General features: G+C 39.2%; 2 pseudogenes; one reads left to right on the top strand and one right to left on the bottom strand.

Annotated features, from left to right (window-relative positions):
* Window positions 1-257: 257 nt before the first annotated feature.
* On the bottom strand, window positions 258-1073 carry LOC101572133 (annotated as a pseudogene).
* Window positions 1074-7177: 6104 nt separating this feature from the next.
* Window positions 7178-7759, top strand: LOC101571734 (annotated as a pseudogene).
* Window positions 7760-8236: the final 477 nt, after the last annotated feature.

Here is an 8236-nt window from a genome sequence, read left to right as displayed (position 1 = left end):
AGTCAGCCTCTCTGTTCCCCAGATGAACCACCGAGATGTTAATACTGCTCTGCTACAAGGTAAAAACTCTTAACTCAAATTTATTGGAAAAGGAGTGAAACTTCTGCACTTTTAAAAAGTGCACTTTTAAAAAGAGGTACTTTTTGCTTTTGAAAAGAAACCAGTGAATCTTCTAAGAATAATAAAAGGGAGTATTTTACAGCTAAGCACATGATTTGGAGAGAACAATTCCAATGTTTCTCTGCTGGTCAATGGTGTTAATACTCTCCTTGTTCCTCCTTGGGCCCCTTCATCAGGTATCACAAAGCCTTCATCTGTGGCATAGAGAATGTCTACAGTCCTCTGCAATACAGGGTCATTTCCCCCACCCCATTCTCCTGGCAAATCAATTCAATGTTCCCTGGCTTTCCAAAGTAGAAATCTTCAATCTTCTCTTTCTTTCTCCAAATCTTCAACAGTAAGTTTCAGTACACTGACCTGCAGCATCATTTCAGCGAACTAGTCGTCACCACTGCCCACACCAGGATTCTTCCGCACCACCCCTGGGCCAGCCTTAGGCGTTGAAGTAGTTCTCTGCACTGAAGTGGGTCTCTGAGGAGCTGCACTGCTCGAGCCGAGAGGTTTCTTCGTTTTATTCAGAGCTGGAGCAACAAGAGAAGGAGCCACTGCAGTCTCCTGACGTCTGGCAGCTACAGGGTCATACTCTTTTCCATCGTAGTTTGCATCAAAAAATTTCTTGAACCACTGAACAAATTCACCAGAATTGTCCTGAAACTTTCCTTTTACTAATTTATCCACAGGAAGTATTTTATCAACATCCATCCTTTTGAAAGCTGCTTGTAGTATTTTGAAGTTCTGGATATATTCGTGTTCTAACTTAGCTTGGAATTTCACTTTCTTCAAGGCAATGGAGCCAAGGAAGAGCATATCCATAAGCTGACAATAGGCAGCCCCTGAGCACACTGTTCAATCTTTGTCAGATTCGACTGCAGAGACTCATTGATCCAGGCCAGCATGTCATGTCGACATAGATTATCGCTGGTGACTGATGCTGAGCGTACATTCACTGCCATCTTCGGCTCTTCAGGGAACCGCGGCTACTGCCCGCGCCCGGTTTTGGTTCCTTCTTCACCTGGTTCAAACCGCCAGACAATATTGGTTCTGCCTATTCAGGAACAAGGAACATCGTGCCATTTGCGGATATCCTCTTCAATTCCCTTTTTCAGAGTATGCAGTTTTCATTAAGAGGCCTTTCACTTCCTCTGTCAGGTTAATTCTTAAAAGTTTAATTTTTTTTTCACACGGCGGATTGAACTCAGGACCTTGTGCTTCCCAGGCAAGCACTCATTCTACTGAGCTATCTCCCCGGCCCTACTTTTTGTTGAAGCTATAAGGAATGTTTGGGTTTTTTTTTTTTCACTTTCTTTCTTGGCGAATTTATTATTGGTGAACAGAAATGCTATTGCTACCTTACTGAAATACTTTATTAGTTCTGGGAGATTTTGTTTTGTTTTTTTGAGGAGGGTATTGCTTTGTAGTGCAGACTGATCTTGAACTCACTATGTAGCCCATGCTGGCCTTGAACTCATTAGAACGTTCCAGCCTCACCCTCCCAAGTGCTAAGATTACAAGCATGCACTGCCACACTCAGCTCTAGGAGAATTTTGATGGAATGTGGGGGATTTTTATGTAAAGGATCATGTCCTCTATGAACAAGGAGAGTTTGCCTTCTTCTTGTCCTATGCATATCTGTTTTCTTTCTCTTGCCTGATTGCTTTTGCTAATATTTTGATTACTACATTATACAGGAGTAGTGATAATGGACACTCTTCCTGACTTTTAGAGGGAGAACTTCCAGGTTTCCTCATTTAATATAATATTGGCAGCAGTAGGTTTTGCATAAAAGACTTTTAACATGAATGGATGCTGGATTTTGTCAAAGGCTTGTTTTGCAGCTATTGAGATGATAATATTCATCATTGCTTCTGTTCATGTAATATGTTATATTTATTGATTTGCATATGTTGAAGCATCCTTGCTTCCCTGGGATGAAGCCCAGTTGGTCATGATATATGATCTTTTTAATGATTTCTGGTATTCTGTTTGCCAGTTTGTTGTTGAGGAATTTTGGATCTATGTTCATCAGAGGGGTTGACCTATAGTGTTGTTTTTTGAGTCCTTATCTGTTTTTGGAATCAAGATATTGCTATTCCGTTTGGTAGTGCTCCTTCCCTTTCAATTTCATTAGAATTTGAGGATTATTCACATTAAATCTTCCTTAAAGTTCTTGTAGAATTCAGTGGTGAATCCACCAGGTTGTAGACTTGTCTTAGTTGGTAGTTTTTTTATTATGGGCTCAGTTTCATTGCCTGTTACAGTATTTGATTATTCAGGAGTTTTGTATCTTCTTGGTTCAGTTTTGTTGATGTATATGTACCTCAGAATCTATCCATTTCTTCTGGATTGTCTAGTACAGATTTGCAAAGTAGTTATGTAGTATATGACTAATCTTCACTGGATTTTGGTGGTGTCTGCTGTGATTTCAGCTGTTTCTTTTCTACTTGCATTAATATGGATCTTTTCTTTCCTTTTTAGTAAGATTGACTAGGGGTTTATTTACTTTGTTTATTCTTTAAGTGAACCACCTATTTGATTCATTGATTCTTTGTATTGTATTTTAGTCTTGATTTCATTAATTTCTCTGCTGATCTTTATAATTTGTTCCCTTTTCCTGGTTTTGGATTTGGGTTGCTCTTGTTTTTCTAAGATCTTGAGGTACATCATTAGGTTATTTACTTTACTTTATTCCATGTTTCTGATGTGAACATTTACCTATAAACTTAGGACTGCCATCATATATCTCATAGATTCTGGCACATTGTGCAGGAATTATCATTTGAATCTAGGAACTGATTTTTTTTTCTTGATTTATTCCGTGACTCATTAGTTATTTAAGAATATACTACTTAATTTTCATGTGTTTGTAGAATTTTTATGATTTCTTTTGCCATTGATTTTTAGTTTTATTCCACTATGGTTGATAGCATGCATAGGATAATGTAGTTTGCATTTGTTTAAGCATGCTTCATTGTCTAGTATGTGGTCTATTTTGGAGAAAGTTCGATGTGCATTCTAAAAATACAGTGAAAAGAATGTATTCTGTTGTTGTTTGGTGGAACACTCTGTAGATATCTGTTAAGTCCAGTTGTTCAAAGATTTGATTGAACTTTGATATTTTTTCACTGATCTTTCATCTAGGTGATTATGTCTTTTTGTGATGTAGAATATTGAGATGCCTCACTATAATTATGCAGATGTTTATCTGATAATTTAGGTTCAGTAGTGTTTGACGAGGGGTTGCCAGTGTTTGGTGCTTGTTTATTTATTTATTTTGGTCGTACCAGGGAAAGAACTAAGGACCTTGTGCGTGCCAGGCAAATACTTATTCCACTGAGCTATCTACCTGGCCCAGTGCATATATATTTATAATTGTTATCTTCTTCTGTTGAATCATTTTCTTAGCTAATGTGTAGTGAACTTCTTTGCAATGTAATCAGGAAAGTGACATCCTATCACTATTGCAATCTAGTGTAAATTCATCAAAGGAGGGAAATCTTATCACTTTTGCCATATTCTCCCAATAAAAAGCAAATCATAAATTCTATATGTACTTCAAAAGAGATAATACAAGGTATGATTCCTTGAGGGTCAACATAGGATATGTCTGTCATAATAATACAGGTACTAAATATGATAAGGCCAGAGAGTATCATATTGTTCATTCAAACAACACATACTGATGACCTATGACAGACCGCAAACTGTTTAGAACTGGAGAAACAGAGATGAAGATGTTATCCATATGTTTGAAGTCAAGCAGATAGTTCTTCAGAAATAAATAAGTTGAATCCATAACACAGCTTATGACAAATGAAGTGAATGAATTCTAAATAATAAAAATTTATACATAAATTGAAACTACAACTAGCCATTACTATACTAGAAACAGTTCATAGTTTTCTTTATTGTCTTAGAACAAGGAGGAGAAATAATCTTTCAAGTATAACCCAAATCTGTATCATACAGGAAAAGATTAATGAACCTAACCACAAAGAAATAAAAAAATTCTAAATGGTCAAACGCAACATAAAATTTAAAAACCAAAGGACATTCTAAATGAATGGAAGCATTTTGAGTTTAAATGGCAAAAGGCTAATTTTCCTAACATACAAAGAGCAGCTACAAATCAATAAGAATAAGACTGCCATCTCCATTTAAAAATGAACAAAAGATACATACAGTAAAAGAAATGTATGTCTCATAAGTACATGAAATCTCACTTCACTCACAGCAAGAAAAAACACAAAAATAAAGCAACATTTCAAAATCATTTTTTACATAGAGAACTTTGCAAAGACCCAGGTTTTCTAAATGTACTATGATGGTCAGAGGGTGAGGAGATACATACTCCCCTGTTTTATGGGTGGAAGCCTTCAAGAGAAGACAACCTAGCAGCATTCTCAAAGTTATTTCTATTCATACTATTTCACCCATAAATAAAAATTTATCTTATAGATACACTAGCTTATATAAATGGTTACTAATTACAACTTCTTAAATGATAGAGTATTTTTAATAACCTAAATATCAATCACTGTTGAACTACTTAAATAAATTATAGAATAGACTGGAGTTATTTTTTAAATGAGAGTAGCAGAGTCTCTCCCCCATATCAGCAGGCACACACACTCAAGACTCCTCCAGGCAATCAAGCATCCCTGTTCCAGTACAATGCCTTCTGATGCAAGGGCATCAACCAATTCCAAGAAGATCTGTATTTTGTTTCCCCATGAAGCAAGGTAGCAGAGGCAAGAATTAACCAAGCTACCTGAGCCTGCATGAGAAAAAATACGTGGGGAGAGAAGACATTAATTCCAATGGACCCCTCAAACTTTTATCATGCCAGGTGTGGTGGCACATAGCTGGAATCCCAGCCTCACAAGGTTGAGGCAGGAGAATCTGTGAGTTCAAGGCCGGCCTGGGCTAGATAGTGAGTTCAAGGCCAGCCTGGGGTATACAGTGTGTTCAAGGCCAACCTGAACTGCACAGCTGGACCCAGTCACAAAAGCAATAAAATCTCCACCATGTAACCTACATATAACAGAGACCATAGGGCTGATCCTGTTTCCCAACTACCAATGGAGCAAGGGCATGCCTTAGTATGGATGGTAACCACAGTCTGGGGACCATCACAGGAACCTCTGGTATAGTTAGGGTACTTCAACAACCCATAGGCCCTAAAGCTAGGCATAGGACATTGTCACTCATTGGATCCCAAGCCTGTAGTTCTTGGAAATCATTTATTTAATAACACAGAAATTTTCTCTTTGACTCTATCGTTTTAAAATTTTTCTATTTTGTATTATTTTTATTTTCCAGTAGTTGGCATTTTATTTTGTTTTGGAGAAGTTGGGGCTTTTACTCCTTTTTTAATCTTTTAGTTTACTTTTTTCCTTTTCTTTCAACTTTTTTCTCTTCCTTCTTATCTTTGTTGTATAGATCAGTTTTAATCTGTTTATATTTTCTCCTTTTTCTTGTTTGTTCTTTCTTTTGACGGTCCCATAAAACTTGATTTCCTTTTACTTCTAAATGAGAAGTAAATTTTCCTTTGATCCTCACATCCTATTTATTAATTTTTCAAATTTTGCTCTTTTAATTCTCTGGCTCCCCACCCCCTATAACTATTAATATAACTACTAAGCTTTATGAATCTCGGATTAGCTAGCTAAATTTATATTATTGTGTTTAATACTATTCTATTGTTGGTAAAGGTAAAATTGTTCCACTTATAGCTACTTACTATAGGTCAATAGTAGGTCAGTATTGTGTCTTAGTGTTCATACTACAATTATAGATCTCTTTCATTAGGTTGAATTGTTTTAAGGGAAGGTTTATTTTTGTTTTTAGTGCCAAGGTCCAAACCCAGGGCTTCCAGCTTGCTAGGCAAGCATTCTACTGCTAAGCCAAATCCCCAGCTCTTATCAATCTCTTTTCTATGATTGGGGTGATATTTTATTGGTGTTTAGGGTTTGTCCATACTTAATTTGAATATGACACCAAAATTGATGCTTATTATATTACTGCAACCAAGAAGACATAGACATGGCTATTAGTTGGTTTCTTTGGGATGCTGATTTCTAAATTAATTTGGGATGATTAACACTATTGTGGCCTATTCCTAGAAAATTGTGTGCTTGGCCAAAACTTGATACTGGGGTAAATCTCTCATCTCAAATAAAGGTTATTAGATCCTGGAATAGAAGAAAAAGCCAATGGTCATGCTCAGAAGACAACACTGAAAAGTAGACATTACCTAAAAGGGCCTCTGTGCTAGAAACAAAGCTTTTCACCACAATCAACTAGAAAGTCTCAATGCAAAATAAACAAAAACCAAAAATAAAACTTTGAGCAGACAAGCCAACAGAGTAGCTTTCAAAATTCTCTCTCTCTCTCTCTCTCTCTCTCTCTCTCTCTCTCTCTCTCTCTCTCTCTCTCTCTCGTGGAACTGGGGATTCAAAATTCTTAAATTCCCCAAAGTTCATGCATGAGGCGTTGAATGGGTACTGCTGAGATGGCAATTGAGACTGGGCTTGGCAGCATGCACCTGTAATCCCAGCACTTGGGAGGCTGTAAACAGGTGGATCATTGCGAGTCCAATCTACACAGTGAGACCCTATACACCCTGTCATAAATACAAAAAAAAAAGATCAGAAGACAGAAAAATGGCATAAAAAGTATTTACTGGAATAATAATAAAAATTTTCCAAGTAAGGGAAATTTTCATATACAGATAAATGAGGCATATAGAAGCCCTAATAGCCACAGTCAGAAAAATACCTCTCCATGGCATACCATCAAAATTCAAGAAGTCCAACACAACCATAGAATCTTAAAAGTGCTTAGAGAACAAGCAACAAATAATTTAAAAGGTAAACCCATTAGAATTACAAAACACTTCTCAATACAAACTTTAAAGGCCAGGAGAGCTTGACATGAAGTGTTGCAAGACCTAAAAGAAAACTTCCGGAGGAACGAACAACAGCTCGCAGGCAAGATGCACCTACCCACCGCTTCTGACTGCATCTGTCCCGTGCACCACTGCCCACCAGCTCCCAGAATGCCAAACTGGGGAGGAGGCAAGAAATGTGGGGTATGCCAAAAGACAGTGTACTTTGCTGAAGAGGTCCAGGGTGAGGGCAACAGCTTCCATAAGTCATGCTTCCTGTGCATGGCCTGCAAGAAGAATCTGGACAGCACTACTGTGGCTGTGCATGGAGAGGAGATTTACTACAAATTCTGCTATGGCAAGAGGTATGGGCCAAAAGGCTATGGCTATAGGCAGGGCACGAGCATGGTGAGTACTGACAAGGGAGAGACCCTAGGCATCAAGCATGAGGAAGCCCCTGGCCACAGGTCCACCACTAACCCCAATGCAACCAAGATCGCCCAAAAGACTGGAGGCTCTGAGCACTGCCTTCGATGTAGCCAGGCAGCCTATGCTGCAGAGAAGGTGATCGGGGCTGGAAAGTCTTGGCATAAATCCTGCTTCTGATGTGTCAAGTGCAACAAAGGCCTTGAGTCAACCACACTGGCAGACAAGGATGACAAGATTTACTGTAAAGGATGCTATGCTAAAAATTTCAGGTCCAAGGGCTTTGGCTTTGGACAAGGAGCTGGGGCCTTGGTCCACTCTGAGTAAGGCCGCCCACCACTGCCTGCTGCAACTGCCCTCTCCTGTGCTTTCCAGAGCCATTTCCTTGCCAGCCGCCATGGAGACCACCAGGATTCTCTCACCCAGCCCTGCCGCACATCACTAATGACTTGAATTTGGGCATCTGGCTCCCTGTGGTTTGGGGGGGTCTGCCTGAGCTCCTGTCCCACTAAGGAGCATCCCCTGCCTGGTATCTGACACCATTATCAGTTGGAGACACCTGTCTCTGTAGTGTTACATGGAGCCAGGCCCTTTCCCACACCGCACCCTGCAGATCCTGGCCTTTTCCATGTTGTCAACAGGACTCCTGAGTTCCCACACTGAAGTCCACAGGAACAGACATCAGTGACCAGCAGGGGGTGGGATGGGGAACAGGGTCAAGATGGGAGGAGGGGATGTTTTGGTGTATTGGATCCCAGAATCTCTCCTCTGGCAAAGGGGATGGGCTCCTTGGGGCCCCTCAGA

Source organism: Octodon degus, unplaced genomic scaffold (assembly GCF_000260255.1).
Source record: "Octodon degus isolate 3935 unplaced genomic scaffold, OctDeg1.0 scaffold00280, whole genome shotgun sequence".
Lineage (NCBI taxonomy): Eukaryota > Metazoa > Chordata > Mammalia > Rodentia > Octodontidae > Octodon > Octodon degus.
The sequence above is the reverse complement of the archived record's forward strand: the minus strand, read 5'-3'. Positions and strand labels throughout refer to the sequence as shown.